This window comes from Lissotriton helveticus, chromosome 11 (genome assembly GCF_964261635.1).
Source record: "Lissotriton helveticus chromosome 11, aLisHel1.1, whole genome shotgun sequence".
Taxonomy (NCBI): Eukaryota; Metazoa; Chordata; class Amphibia; order Caudata; family Salamandridae; genus Lissotriton; species Lissotriton helveticus.
Window position 1 is genome coordinate 604835513 of NC_136072.1, and position 15242 is coordinate 604850754.

The 15242-nt window shown below is 42.7% G+C and overlaps 1 long non-coding RNA gene across 1 annotated transcript in view; it reads right to left on the reverse strand.

The window, feature by feature from the left end:
• Positions 1-4899, reverse strand: part of LOC144791683 (uncharacterized) — a 206121-nt gene extending 201222 nt beyond the window's left edge. Inside the window, exon 1 of the long non-coding RNA XR_013602447.1 lies at positions 4885-4899. This is a non-coding gene — a long non-coding RNA (uncharacterized LOC144791683). The remainder of the gene's footprint in view (positions 1-4884) is intronic.
• Between the last annotated feature and the right edge of the window lie 10343 nt (positions 4900-15242).

Consider the following 15242-nt stretch of genomic DNA (forward strand, 5'->3'; position numbering starts at 1 on the left):
AATAGGAAATGAGAAGAAGCATTGTTGAAGATTTTTAAACGAAACTGCCAGAAGGTACAAGCCAGGCATGTACATGGGATGATGTTAATGTAACCTTGGGAGTTAAATGCATCAGTATGTTAGCTAATATGAGACATCCGAAACTGAAAGAGCAATTCCTCTTAGAGTCAGAACTTAAACTAGGTGTGAGGGAACATAAAGAAACCCCCTCTAGGATACTTCAACAAAGGTAATAACCAGTAGAAGTAAATTGAATACACAGAAAACGAATTAGGCAGAAATGGCCCACCTACATCTCAAAAAGACAGTATATGACCATGGCAATGATAGAGACACACCAGGCTAGACAATTTAGACAACGAAGAGAGAACTGCATAGGGGGCATTAAATATCCTTCTGGACAGACAGTTGTTACCAGAGTTGAGAAATTAGAAGCCTTCTATTACTTCTACCAAACTCTATACACTCATGAACCCTTGCTAGACATACATCAAGCACATTATGTAGAATCAACTGACCTTCCCCGAATAATGAGCGTCTAACATGAGACTTTGGAGTCTCCAATCTCCAAAGAGACATTAAGCTAGCGATCACATTACTCAATATACATAAAGCCCCAGATCAGTGACTAACCTGCAAACTTTTATAAAACTTTCACAAGCGAGATGAGCTTTTTAACACACTAGTATAAGAAGGGAAAGTAACTCACATTATGAGAGAAACACGTGTAACCATAATTTTCTAACTGCAGGTGAATCATTTGTATTCACAAACACTCATAGCTGCAGAGTGGTGCTACCCATCTCTGAAATGTATATCATACATAGTATGGTAAATAGTGCAGTTCAAGCGAATAAAAGTATTTTTCTTTGCTTCCACTCTGCAGAAATTGAATGCATAAAGTAAATCTGTACAAGTTTGAAGAGCGGGTGCTACACAGTGACTCGCATTTTCCCGACCCCCCTTTCCCGTTGTGTTCTTTGAAGTGTTTTTTAGCCTCGGATTACAATGTGGATGAGACTGAGGAACATCAAAGTCCAGATAGCCTGCCAGTGAGACAGTAAGTCTGACAAAGAGATAAGGGTGCCCCTATCCCTGCTGCTCTTTGCCTTAAGCATTGAACCATTTACTGTGTGAATTAGGGAGGACAAGCAGATAGGGGGAGTTCCCTGGAAAAGTCGGTTTTATTTTGTGGTTGACTCAATTGGAATTAAGTAATTCAGTGGCGGGACAATCTCTCATTCCTTCTAAAGCCTTTGAAACACATATTTGATCTGGCTTTCTGAACTTATTGTGAATTGTATTAGATGCTATTCATGGCAGTAGAAGGATTCGATTCTACATGCATGTATCAGTATACTCAGAGCAGTTAGACCATAGAGTAATACTTTACATTATATGTTACAGGTGAACCATTTGTGTTCACAAGTAGCTGCAGAGTGCTAACCAACTTTAAAATGCATATCATACACAGTATACTAGATGGTTCTGGCCAGGAGATTACATTTTAATGCTGTTTGTTTACACTCTTTAGGACTTTAACACATGAGACAAATCCATACCAGGTTCAAAAGAGGGTACTATGCATTGATGTGTATTTTGCCAAATTCCCATTCCCATGTGTTCTTAGGAGGACCTGCTACCCTCCTTGAATTACAAGGTGGGCAAGGAGCGGCACCGAAGTTCAGACATACCCAGTCTGGACGCATGAAACTGACAAAGGGACAGGAGTGCCCCCTCTCTTTGCCTTTAGCATTGAACCATATGATGCACGAATAAGGCCGGACAAGAGGATAGGGCAGCAGAAACACAAGATCACATTATTTGTAGATGGCATCCTTCTCACCGTGACCTCAAGGGCTGTCTGTGTACCGAAATGCAAAAATACTTAGCATATTTGAAAGGGTAGATGGACTGAAAGTGAACCCAGCAGAATCTGAGATCCCAAACCTTAATACTCCCCCAAGCTAAGGTGACTGTCTTCTCACCAAAGACACAATTTAAATGAACAACAGATTATTAAAATTCCTGGGGGTGCAGGTAAAAAGATTTTTTACAAGGTAACTATCATCAACTTACATACTCTGTCATAGTTAGTCAATTTATTGGCTAGGTAGAATTAATGGTACTAAAATGAATTTATTGCCATGAAAACTATGCCTATTTCTAGCACTCCATTGTCCAGTGAGGAAAGAATTATTTTATGGTAATTAAAATGTTCATGACATGTAGGAGAGCAAGACTATCTCACAAGCAATTAAGGTCTCCTAGATCAACAGGAGACCTGGCCTTCTTAGACTTTACAATGCCCTATAGAGACTCATAGCTCAAAATTAGCACCAACTGATCCCCCAGAAAAATCAGAAAACACTAGGAGAAGATCAAGGGAAAACACTATGAAACATATCAAAAATGATTTTACTGCATAACAGGTGGGAGGCATATTTTAAAGGAATACTTGATTAGCATTTATAGCCCTCTAAACTGTATAAATTCTACCAACATACTTGTGCACAATGCTGGCAGGATGCGGATAGCTTGAAGTTTTCAAACATGTTTGATCGGATTGCCCTCAATTCATACCCTTATGAAATGATATTCAAACAGCATGGAAGACAATTCTGGAATACCCCATTACTTTCACTTTAGTATTTGTATTATTAGGACTGTGTGCACCAGAGGTAAAGCACCAAACAAAATCAAATTGCTTCATAAGGCGTAATTGGCTAGGAGCAGCCAAGACTACATTGGCAGCTTTACGAAAGCAGGCATTAATCCATTAGTCGGGATCCCTTTCAGGATCTTCGACTATGCTAAAAGGCAAATACTCACCCTTTTGGCTCTTGGGAGTTCTTAAACTTTTATTCCAACTAACATCATTCTCATATACTCGCTTTTTCAAATGCTCAGTCACATTCTTGTATTTGGTAGCTGCCTATTCAGAAGGAGCACCACTAGGAGTAGTCCTTGGTGGTTCTTGTGCAGACCATCCAACAACAGCCTTACATTCGCCCCACAAGTCACTCTAAACCACAATCTCAAACAGCATATTCAAATCAGCCCACAACATCTGGGAAATATGTGTTTATTTATATATTTCTTCACACGATTTTCCTGAAACCCCCCTCAATTTCGAAAAGTTATTAGTAAATGCACAGAAATCAGCGCAAGTCCATACAACATGCACACATTCTCTCAATCAATGTCTCTCAAAGGAAACTCAAAATTTGCTCTTGTCCCAAACTCGGTATCTCTTGTGACACCTCTCACCCTACCTTCAGTTCCTTTCATTCTCTTTTCATATGCTGTCCCCTTCTTCCATCTTTCTCGATATTTCTTCAAATCACTATCAGTCTCTTGTTTTCTCAATAAAATCTTTAACATGGGTTCTCAATGTAATTAAACCCAACTCTTTAATTTCTTCACGAGTGAAATCCATTTTGTAATTTCAATTCAGATTCTTTATCTTTCTGATGCCAACCTCTAATTCATCAGCTAACTCTTCTAATTTATCATGTGCTTCATTTGCACATCTGGCTACTTCTTTAATCAAATATCATTGTGAGCCAAAAGTCTATTTAAATCAACATTTCCCTGCATTTTTTCACCAGATTCAATCTTTAAAATGGTCTCTTTTTTATTTGTCTTGTCATCCTGATTAATTATAGCAGGGAATGTCAATGATTAAATGAGCTCTTCACTTGCTTAATTGTTTTCTTTCTCCCCTACTGTATCGCCATGCAATCCAATGTATTGAAAGCCTCAAACTTTGCAGGTCTAGGTATCGGCTTCATGTCATATATGGTTTGTGTCTTGAAATCTAACTTTTTGAAACATTAAAGGTACCCTCCACTGAAAATTGTAAAACTTCATCATGTGCAGTATATCAATTCCAATCTGAAATCCAGGTATATGTATAGTACCCAATGTCTTCCATCATCTTGTAGGCTGGCATTCTTTCTGAAGGTAATTTCGTACCCTCCCTAGTTACAGCAATACCCATAGGCTTTACTAACTACGTTCCCAATATTTCTGCTTAAAACAAACTCAAAATCACAGCAAAAAGGCTAGAGAACAACAAACAATCATAACACAGCTCTGGGAAAGGTCAACCTTACACAGTGTACCTTCATTAGCAACCAATGAGTCAGAGCAATGCTTTGTGATGACGTGTCACCAAAACCGTGAACAGGAAAACAATTGCAAAACCTTTTTAAATCAATAAACCAAATGCATCCTTTTCTGTTTACCCTAGAAAGAAAGGGAAAATCAATAAATCAAGTAAGACAATTTAAAACCATGAACATTCAGAAACAACAACAAGTTGAAAATCAAGAATGGAAAACCAGAAACAATTCACAAAATACTAGAATTCACACTAGGCAGACCACCGTCCAGTGGCAATCCACCCTAGTCAGAGTGCTTGCTGCCGTGCACTCAAGAGCAGGAATCACTAACTCCAATTAAGTAAGCAACCCAGAAAAAAACTCCTCAATTTAGAATCCCTATGAATGTGTAAGCAGTGCCTTACTCTACACACCACAATTACAGACAAGCATAACCAATATATCTTGAGTTCTTGGATTTCGCCAAATCTGATAACCAAACCCACCAATAAAACCAATAGAACTTCAAAAGTGTTTTCATATATGAATAATGCATCAGACGAGCGCTGTGGTAAGGAGAAAAGAGCCGTACTTCAGAACAGGAGCGCCTGGTAAAGGGCTCCTAAGTTGCACTCTTGATTTTAGCCTCACCACTAGTTCAGGAGCGCCTGGCAAAGGGCTCCTCCATTTGCATTTTCGATCGAGTATACTGTTTAAAACAAATATAACGCCTAATTGTGCCTGACTGCATGCCTTTTGTTGACTGCTGAACACTTACCGCTGATAGTGTGCTTTTCCCCGTTCCACCACTGATTCTTCGGATTGAGTGGAAGGAATCCTATGGCACTACACGAAGGGCCCGCCCTTCCGGCACGCCCAGGCTAATCAGCTGACCAGCAGCTGACTTCATACTTAACCCGCATGCCATACACTTTGCGCAGCGGACGCATGCAACGGGCGCGCCAAAGGCAAGCCCATCTGCGCCCGTACGCGACCGGACGGGGCCTGGGGCCACAACCCCTACCCTTTCTTATCCAGTAATTAGGAGGTATAGCACCTCAGCCCTTCACAATCTTAATGTAAAGCCAACAACTACCTGTCAACACTCGTGGAATGTAGCAGATAGGCACAACGCCTGTCCACACTGCGGGTTCCACTTTCAAACAAAAGTGTTTTCATTTGGCCCCTACCTTAAAAACATTCAATGAAGCATTCATCTTCTAAACTGTAGATCACTTCCCAAGCACTCTACAGAAATTGCCCTGCTTCTTGAAGAATTTAAACCTGACGTTCTCTTCTTAACAGAGAACTGGCTTAATATTGACTCTGAACCAGATATCATCCTAGCCCTACCCCAGGGATACCACATCATAGCGATCATTCTTAAGGATTCTCCTAACTGCCACTGTTCCTCCAACCCAGGTCCAGACTGCGAAAGCCTCTCCTTTGCAATCGATTTTTCCCCTACTAATACCTTTTTTGGGATTCTCATTTACTGGCCATCCAGGGCCCTTGGGCAGTTTCTCAACGCCCTTCCAACTATTACAGCTAACCTAGCCTCCATACCAGCAAACTTCTCAGTATTAGGTGACCTTAATATTCATCTGGACAACGCTTCCGACCACAGCGCTAGGGAACTAACCACGAGTTTGGCGGCCCTACAACTTAAACAATTAATATTAGAAGCTACTCATGCTAAAGGTGACCTACTCGACCCGGTCTTCAGTAACTGTTTACAACTCTCAGCAGGAACTCCTCGCCGGCTCCCGTGGACAGATCACTTTCTGACCCCCCTTTCCCCAACCTGCACTCTCTCTCCATCCCAGACACCCGTAAGGAACGCAATTGGTCCAAACTCCCCCTGGAACTCTGGCTTCCTGCCCTTGAAGCCTCCGGACCACCCATCAACCCTGACCCCATCAAAGCAAACGAGGAATATAATAGGTGGATATATAGCTCACTAGACGCTGTGCTCCCTCTGCAATGTTCACATGCCAAACGTAGCAGCCCATCCTCTCCCTGGTACACCCCCAAACTACGGACACTGAAACGCAACTGTAAGAAGTTAGAGAGGAAATGGCGAACCGAGTACTCCCCACTTAGTAAAACCATGTACAGGGAAGCAATACAAATATACAAGGACGAAATCAAAGCATCCCAAGCAACATTCTATGAAGAAAAAGTTAAAGCCGCTGCTTCTGCCCCTAAGGAAATCTATCGTATCGCCAAAATCTTGCTTAAACTTCCTCAGAAACCCCCTAATACAACAGACGCCCAAACATGTTGCAACAATTTGGCAGAATTTTTCTTACATAAAATACAAAGTATCTATACCTCCTTCCCCCCTCTCCCAGTGTGTCCTGGCCCTGGCATCCCCCACAAGTCAAGGATCAGGACTGGCAGTCAACCTGGATTCCTTTCCCCCTCTTGACCCCAGTACGCTAATCTCCCTTATGCCCAAGGTCAAACCGGCTCTCCTCTGGACCCAGCACCACCGCAAGCCTTGCTGCCGGCAATAGATAACATTCTTCCAATTGTCTTGGATCTGCTTAATGCCTCTATTTCATCAGGCACTGTTCCCCCCTCATGGAAGCATGCTATGGTCAGGGCAATCTTAAAGAAGCCCAATCTTGACCAAGATAATCCCAGCAACTATAGGCCAATCTCCCTGTTACATTGGCTGAGTAAGATCTTGGAGAGCACATCAACGCTACACTGGTTGAATTTCTGGAGACCAACCATCTACTCGATCTTTCCCAAACAGGGTTCCGTCCAAAGCATGGAACCGAGACTGCCCTCCTCGCAGTAACGGAGGCCAGACGAATTCTTGACCAGGGAGGTACCGCAGCGATTATTCTCTTAGACCTAAGTGCCGTGTTCGACACTGTAAACCACAATATATTGCTTCACCGACCTACCAACATAGGTGTCTCAGGAAAAGCCATCACCTGGCGTTGGTCCTTTTTAGCAGATCGCTCCTTCCAGGTCTTTGAGGTCAACTCTGTTTCCTCCAGCCTCCGCTTAGCCGTGGCGTTCCCCAGGGCTCCTCCTTGAGCCCTACTCTATTCAATGTATATATGAGCCCCCTAGGTGAGATCGTCCGGCCCTTTGGCATAAAAATTAGCACCTATGGCGACAACACTCAGTTAGTGGTGGCTCTCAACCAACCAAACGCCTTATCACTCAATCTGAGCGGCTGTCTCGAGGAGGTGGCTAATTGGATGACCCGCTCCTGCTTAAAACTGAACGGAGAAAAAACTAGGCTGATGCTCCTGGGACACACTCCTTTGTTCAATACCAACTTATTGTGGCCTGCCTGTCTTGGACCTCCTCAACCCCCAAAAAGTAAAATAAAAAGTTTGGGCATTTGGTTGAACCAATCACTCAGCTTCAACCATCAAGCAGTGATGCTATCAGCCTCCTGTTATGGCCTACTCAGACTACTATGCAAAATCCTTCCCCTGCTCCCTTTTCAGTCGAGACAAATCATGTCCCGCTTAGACTACGGGAATGCTTTATACCTGGGGGCTTCTCAATCCACTGTTCACATCTTCGGATCATTCAAAACTGTGCCGCTCGAACCCTTCTTCAAATTCCCTGTCAACACTCTACCAAACCTGGACTGAAAAACCTCCACTGGCTCCCAGTCAAGGAACGAATTCAGTTCAAGGCCTTATGCATTGCTCACAGAACCCTCTGGAATACCGCCCGGACATCTGCCATTCACTGATCTCTCCCTATCAGCCTCCCAGACAGCTCCGAGCAGCTACAGCCCAGCTCACCCTCGTCCCTAAAGTCAAGAGAGCTAGATGCGGCGGTCGCTCCTTTTCCTATAATTCAGCCAAGTTGTGGAACTCTCTTCCCCTCCCTCTGCGAGCGGAGTCCAACCTGGTGTCTTCCCGCAAACTCTTAAAAACCTTCCTTTTCAATTAAATCTCCACACTCTGCCTTTTTCCTTGCACACGTCTTCTCTACAGCGCTGGGACGCCTCGGGGGTAGCTATTGCACTTTAAAAATACTTTTCCATTTCATTCATTTCATTTCAGTATGACAGTAATCAATCCACCAAATGAACCCACAATCATCATTGCCAATTCAAACAACTCACAACAAAAACAGAAGTTCACAGCCGCGGTCGGCAGTAGGAGTTCCTGCAAGCCGGTGACGTGGGGAGGGGGAGGGGCAGGGTGGGGGGTAGTAATGTATGGATTACGGAGTTTAACAGGTAAGTAAACATATAAATAAATAACATTAATTTTGTTGCAGTGTACACAACGAAATTTGTTTTATTCATTTATATGGTTACTTACCTGCTAAACTCCGTAATCCGTACATTACAACCCCCCACCCTGCCCCTCCCCATCCCCATGTCACCGCCCTGCAGGAACTCCAACAGCCGAACGCGGCTGGAAGTTCACCTTTCAAACAAATACTCCAAAATACATACCCCACATGCAAATCAGTTCATAAGTCTTAAAATACCAATTTTTCGAAAGTTGACATTTCCTTGTCATGACCAATTGGTGCCCACATCCTAGAACCTGGGTCACATGGCTGGGTGTAGCTGGAAGTTGATCTTTGTGTATTGCTCCCAGACTGTGAGACAGAGGGGAATAGGTGTTGACAGTATAGGCCATATCTGACTTGGTAGGGGGTGTAGCTGTCACCTACCACGCTTACTTGAACACCACAAAGGTTCTGCCTCAGCACACTCACAAAGGGTTTCACACTAGTGTTTTGGGCCCCCGGAAAAGCTGCGCCCAAGGAAAGGAAGGCAGGAAATTCCAAGCACCGTTAGGGGTGGAAACCTCCAGAACCTTCAGTACACCCAATTCATAATCATACCTACTCTCCAAATCAATCAGGAACGCTCAAAAAATAATTTCTTGGGACTCTCTGATGCCGGAAATTTGGCAAAGTTCCAAATACTCCTTTCTCCTTATGACTGAAAAATAAAGACTAAAAATCTACATCTTCTGTATCTCTAGACACTGTATCACAGAAAATGTGTGCCTTACAGCCATTTATTGAGGAAACTAACAGTGGTATTCAAACCCTCAATGATAAATGGTCCTCTATGGAGTCAAGAATGACTTTGGTAGAGAAACGTGTCAATTATATACAGGATGCATCCACTAAAATCCCCGCTTTGAGGAAGGATGTTCTATTACTGAAAGAACACTCTGAAGACCTAGAAAGTAAAAAATAGACGCGATACCCTACATCTGTATGGTCTTCCAGAAGGTATCGAGGGTGAGGACTCTCTCCTTCTTAACCTAATTTCTGCTAAAACATCTAGACTTACCTTTCAACCACCAGTTTGAACATCCAATGTGCTCACAGACTAGGCCTTGCTTGTTTTCGTCATCTCCGACAAAACCCTGTGAAATGTAGTTGGTTTATTAGGTCTCGCAACCTATCGATGCGCGCATGCGCATCGAGCGGAGCGAGAATTCAAGTGGCGAAAACTTCATGAAACCACCAGCTTTTTGCTGGCGTTTTCATGAAGTTCATGTGAACCACGTGTTCAAACATGAACGCGCATCAGCCTCCCTCCCTCCTAATTGCATCTTGCCGCAGAGCACATCAAAGGGCTTCGCCCAGCGTGCGCTCTGCGGTTTCTTTGCTTCTCCTCCCCTAATTGGATTTCTCCTCCCCCTCCCCAGCCAGCTTCCCCCAGGCTGTGTTCCCTCATTAGTGCAAGAACTGCAAGTTTTCCAAACTCCTGGTTTTCCCTCAACTGAGTGACCTATCGCGCCAGAGGCTCCGCATAGGGTTAGCTTTACATATGTCTCCATAAACGCACGTAGTATGACAGAAGGAGAGCATAGCGCGCTCCGACGGCCCTCATGACCCACCGAGGCGCTTGCCACATGGATGTTTTTTTTTTCTTTCAAGGCTGTTGCAGTCGTGAGAAAACTCCCTCGTACCCCCTATAGCGGTTGTTCGTTTTTAAATTACCAACATCTTGTCTTCGGGTTAGAAACTTTTACATACTTTGTTGTTTATTAATAATTCATAAGGTGTGTTTTTTTCATGCCTATCACATGTCACAGTCAAATGCTCCCTTCCTGTAACTCTTCCTGTGTTTTACTTCAATTTACAACTCAGCGAGAGAACTCATAAAATAAAAGTGTCTGGTTTACTTCGACAGCCAATTACAGCTAATGAAAGCTTCTCAGCAAAACAACACAGCGTGGCGCTCTGCATGGAAGGTGCGCCGACAACAAAGCACTTTGTCAAATAGCACGTCTCACGATGTAAATACACATGCCTCTGCTAGCGAATGCTATCACTTGCAGATTAGTGGCGACAGACAAAGGGAGCATTCTTGTCAGAGACCAGCTCCGAATGCAGTGGCGTCCCGACCGGAAACGTGAACCCGCGCAGGCTCCAACACGGACACAACAGACTTTCCCTTTTGTTGAACAGGGCTTCCTTTTTCATTGCAGAGACACACAGTGGCCCTAGAAGCTACTCGTCGTTGTCGAAGCAGCGACACACACGGCCCTTCAAGTTCACTGAATTGTGGATATTTTTGAACTGCGTCGTGACACTGACCGTCTCTCTCGGCTGTCCTCTTCCGGAAAGTCTGAGCTAATCTGCAGCTGTGGAGAACAAGCATTGGCCTTGCCAATAGGTCTCGCTTGTGGGACCTTATAAGTATTTAGTTTTGCAGCACAATATCCTTGTTGCATAATCGGATATTGTGCTGCAAAACTAAATACTTATAAGGTCCCACAAGCGAGACCTATTGGCAATGCCAATGCTTGGTTTTTGTCTTGCCTCCATCTACTGAGGAAGATTTAGTTATTTTATGTTAAAAAAGCTAGATTGTAATGTTATTACTCGACAATTTGATTCTGAGGGTAGGTGGCTGATACTTAAAGTGCTTCTTAATGATATTCAACTTAATGTTTATAGTCCAACCCAACCAGATTATTTATTCTGGCCTAACATATCTAAGAATTGTCTTCAATATAGGAATTCATTTTTTATTTTAGGTGGTGATTGCAACCATATTATAGATCCAGTTATAGAACACAATTCTCAAGTGCATTTTACTCCCCACAGAACACAAAAGCAATTTCAATCAACTAATTCGCAAAATTATCTAGTTGATGCATGGTGATTATGCAATCCTACCTCAAAGTAATATTCTTTTTATTCCTCCCCACATGGATCCATCACTTGTTTAGATTATATTTTCTTAAGAAACCACTGGCACAAAATCTAATTTCCTCCACTATTGAACCTATTGTTATATCTCATCGTGCCACAGTTGTTGCAGATTTAGATCTACTATGAATGGTGGTACATGCACTTCTTTTTGTAAAGTTCAAAGTTAGTCAAATTCATGGAGATCTGCGTTCAGATCGGGTATCGCTCACTGATCCGCGAGCGTCTCTGTGAATATGTCCTGAAAGCATCCCCCCAGATATTCAGATATTCAATATCTGTATAAAAGAAGCATGAAAGTAGCTGGGTTACCACCACAATCTAACGTGGTCTCTGGTGATTCTTTACAAGGATTCGTCCATGCTAAACTAGACCTTAATAAAATACCCACTGATAATGCTTCCTCCATATTATTACTTAGCAGTGCCATTAATATGGAGGAAGTTATAAAGTAGGTAAAGTCCTGGCTAGTTATTTAATGATGCGAAAAGAACGCACTTCTGTTGAATCTATTCAATCATCTGACAGGAGAAATTTATTCAAAGATCAAGACATTTTGGAAGAGTTAATGAAATTTAATGAAAACCTGTACACTCCTGAATCCCCCCACTGATTCTTCTCTCATTGAGGTGTGTCTCAATGGCATTCTCTCCCCCATGATACTCTCAATTTCACATCTCTTGAAAGTGATTTATTAATCTCAGAGTTATTTAAACCCGTCAACTTACTTAAAAAGGCAAAACCCTTGGTCCAGATGGTTTTATAGTGGAGTTCTATTTGCACTTTTCAAATATGCTTCTACCTAAACTTTGGCAACTTTTCCAATCCTTTTACTTTACCAGTACAGCAGGGGGTACCTTTCAGGAAGCCACAGTTTGCCTAATTCATAAAAATGGTTGGGATCCTGCTCAGTGTAAAAATTATCGTCCTATTTCCCTTGTAAACGTAGACTATAAAATGTTTGACAAAAAGCTTGCTTTGCAACGTGAATCACTCCTACCCAAATTAATAGGTAAAGAGTAATCTGGATTCGACTGGCCTCAGATAACTCTAGGCTGTTCTTTAATGTATTAAATAAAGCTTTTTCTCCCTGCTATCCCTTAGATGCTGTCTCTATAGACATACATAGACTATATAAATTCTATGGAATAAGAAAAAATCTAGAATCTCCCTTGCGCATCTTAAGAAACCTAAGACAGATGAGGGTGCAAACTTTCCTGACTTTTGGACATATCATACGCTATTTGCTTGAAACAGGGTTCAAATAACTTTTTTCAGTCTCTTTCCCTTTGATGCCTATGTGGCTTAATGTTGAACAATCCTTACTTGCACATTTTTCCACTAAAGAAGTCCTAGCCTTTTCTTCAAAAAAACATCATTGCATCTCCATTATTTAAACATATGTGTTTTTGCTGAAGCCTCATTATCAATCACAGATTGTATCCAGAGATTCTTTATTACAATCTCCTTTGTGGTATAATTGTCTTATTACTATAAATAATAAGCCCATATATTGGAAATCTTGGAAACACGGGGATAACTTGGGGACAGGACTTATTTGATGGCCCAAATCCTCACTCTTTCTCTCAATTCCAAGCAACATTTAAGTACCCTCGTTGAGTTTGGCATACATTTTTGATTCTTAGGAAAATCATTTCCAATATTCTTTATTCGTTTCCCTCCCCTTCCACAACTCTCTTATCCTATGATTCGCTTCTAAATCTACTTATACCTACTCCCTAAGCTTCGCCTATTTATAAATACTTTTTAACCCATAGTTTTAACCCGGACTAAAACCAAGCAAGAACTTAACTAGGAAATATATTTGGGATGTGATTGGACTATTCTATTGTGGAACAAAATTTCGTCTAGAACATTTTACATTTCAAACAGCCTCTACCACCTAATCCCTATCTATTTTATGTCATAGGGTATACCACAGGCCTACATCTATATACAATTTTTTGAATGTAAACAATAAAGCTTGTTGGTCATGTGGATATTCTAATGGTGTTTTGTTATATCTTCTTTTTTTATGCCCACTGCCTGCAGCTTTTCGCAAGAACATTTTGTCCCAATTTATGATCATTTTTAATCAGCATTGTCCTATGTTGGCTGCATTGCTTTTATAAGGCAGTTTATCAGGTGGGGTCACATTAAATTCATACAAAAAAGGTTTATTTGACCTCATGTTGGCGTTATCTTTTCAGCAAATCACAATTAACTGAAAGCGTTCAACTAATATATCATTTGCAGCTTGGTGGAATAATGTTTGTCATCATCATAGATTTTCTTCATCGGGCAGACCACATGTAAATAGAGATTTATATTGTATGTCATTAACAATTTTCTTGAATATTGTTGCTAAATAACATGTTAATTGTATGTGCTCTGAAAACTTTAAACCTTCGTAAATTGTAATTTTCTCTGCTCTTTTCCATAGATATTTTGTATTATCTTATCCATACTAATATTATAAAGAGAGAGCCCAAACCTTTGAGGCGGGTAATCTCAGTAACCACAGCACCAATCACAACACCCAATACAGCGTTGGAAAGGGCAGTTGCAGCAGAAGGACATAGGCTATGCAGATGGCCACCATATTTTTTTGTTGTTGCAGTTTTATATAGCGCAAACTTGACCCGAACTGAATCAGGTATCAGAGCGCTTTACATAGCACCAGTTACGTTACATGAGGACACACATTCATTTTTGTTAGGCACGGGGAGAATAAGTGATTTGTCCAGAATCACAGGATGTTTGGCGTCGTTACCAAGACTCGAACCCAGATCCCCAGGTCCGAGGTCGAGCGCCTTAGCCGTTAGGCCAACTCCTTTATACATTTAAAAGGTAAAAGAACCATGCCAGCAAAGTAGTCCCTTGTGGGCGTGTCTGCGTTGTGCTGTGGGCATGGGCTGGGGTCGTGACTAACGCTGGGGGCGTGTGGTACGGCCATCACATCGTGGGCTGTGGGCGTGTGCTGGGGGTGTGACAAACACTGGGGGCGTGACAAACAATGGGGGCGTGTGTCCGCCCTTCATTCCATGTGAGTCGTACATACAAGCGCCAATTACGTTGCTGCGCAGCATCAAGGGGCACGCTGAGGGCGTGAGAAATGCTGGGGGCATGTGTCGGGCCTTCATGCCATGTGAACGCAATTGCGCCGCATCAAGGGGCACACTGGGGGCGTGAGAAATGCTGGGGGCGTGTGCTATGTTCCGCCCTTCATGCCATGTGGGTCGTACATTAATCAGAAGTTCGTCTGCTGTGGCCGTGTGCTGGGGGCGTGACAAACGCGTTCACCTGGAGGCCTGGGTAGTAACGTTACTGCAGCCTCTCCTGCGCGCTGTTACTGAACTCTCTCATTCAACAAAATTACACGCGCCTGATAACATCAACCAGGGCTGCAGCTGGGCCTCAAGCGGGGGAACACGCGCCTGCTAACATCAAACAGGCCTGCATCTGGGCCTCAAGCGGGGGAACACGCAAATGAGAATGTCTGCGGGGACAATTACTGCAGCCGCTCCTACTCGCTGTCACACAACTCTCTCATTAAATGGATTTACCCGCGGCTGATAACGCTCTCATTCAACGACATTACACGCGCCTGCTAACATCAACCAGGGCTGTAGCCGGGCTCAGGCAGCGGATCACTACACCAATTACACGCGCCTGCTAACATCAACCAGGTCTGCTGCTGGGCCTTCTCCATCCCTATTCTAATGAAACAAAAAATGTTGTCTACCGCGAGATTTTAAAATAAATTGCCCTTGCCAAATACACACATTACACACATTCTATTTCATACCCGGACAACGTCGGGACGGGCTGCTAGTTATTTATATAGTAATTACTAATGCATGCTACTACTCGATCTTCAATTGTGGATTTATACTTACCTCTACCCCTAGTCCTTCCTCCCTTTTGTATTATCCTTCTTTCCCACTAAAATATATA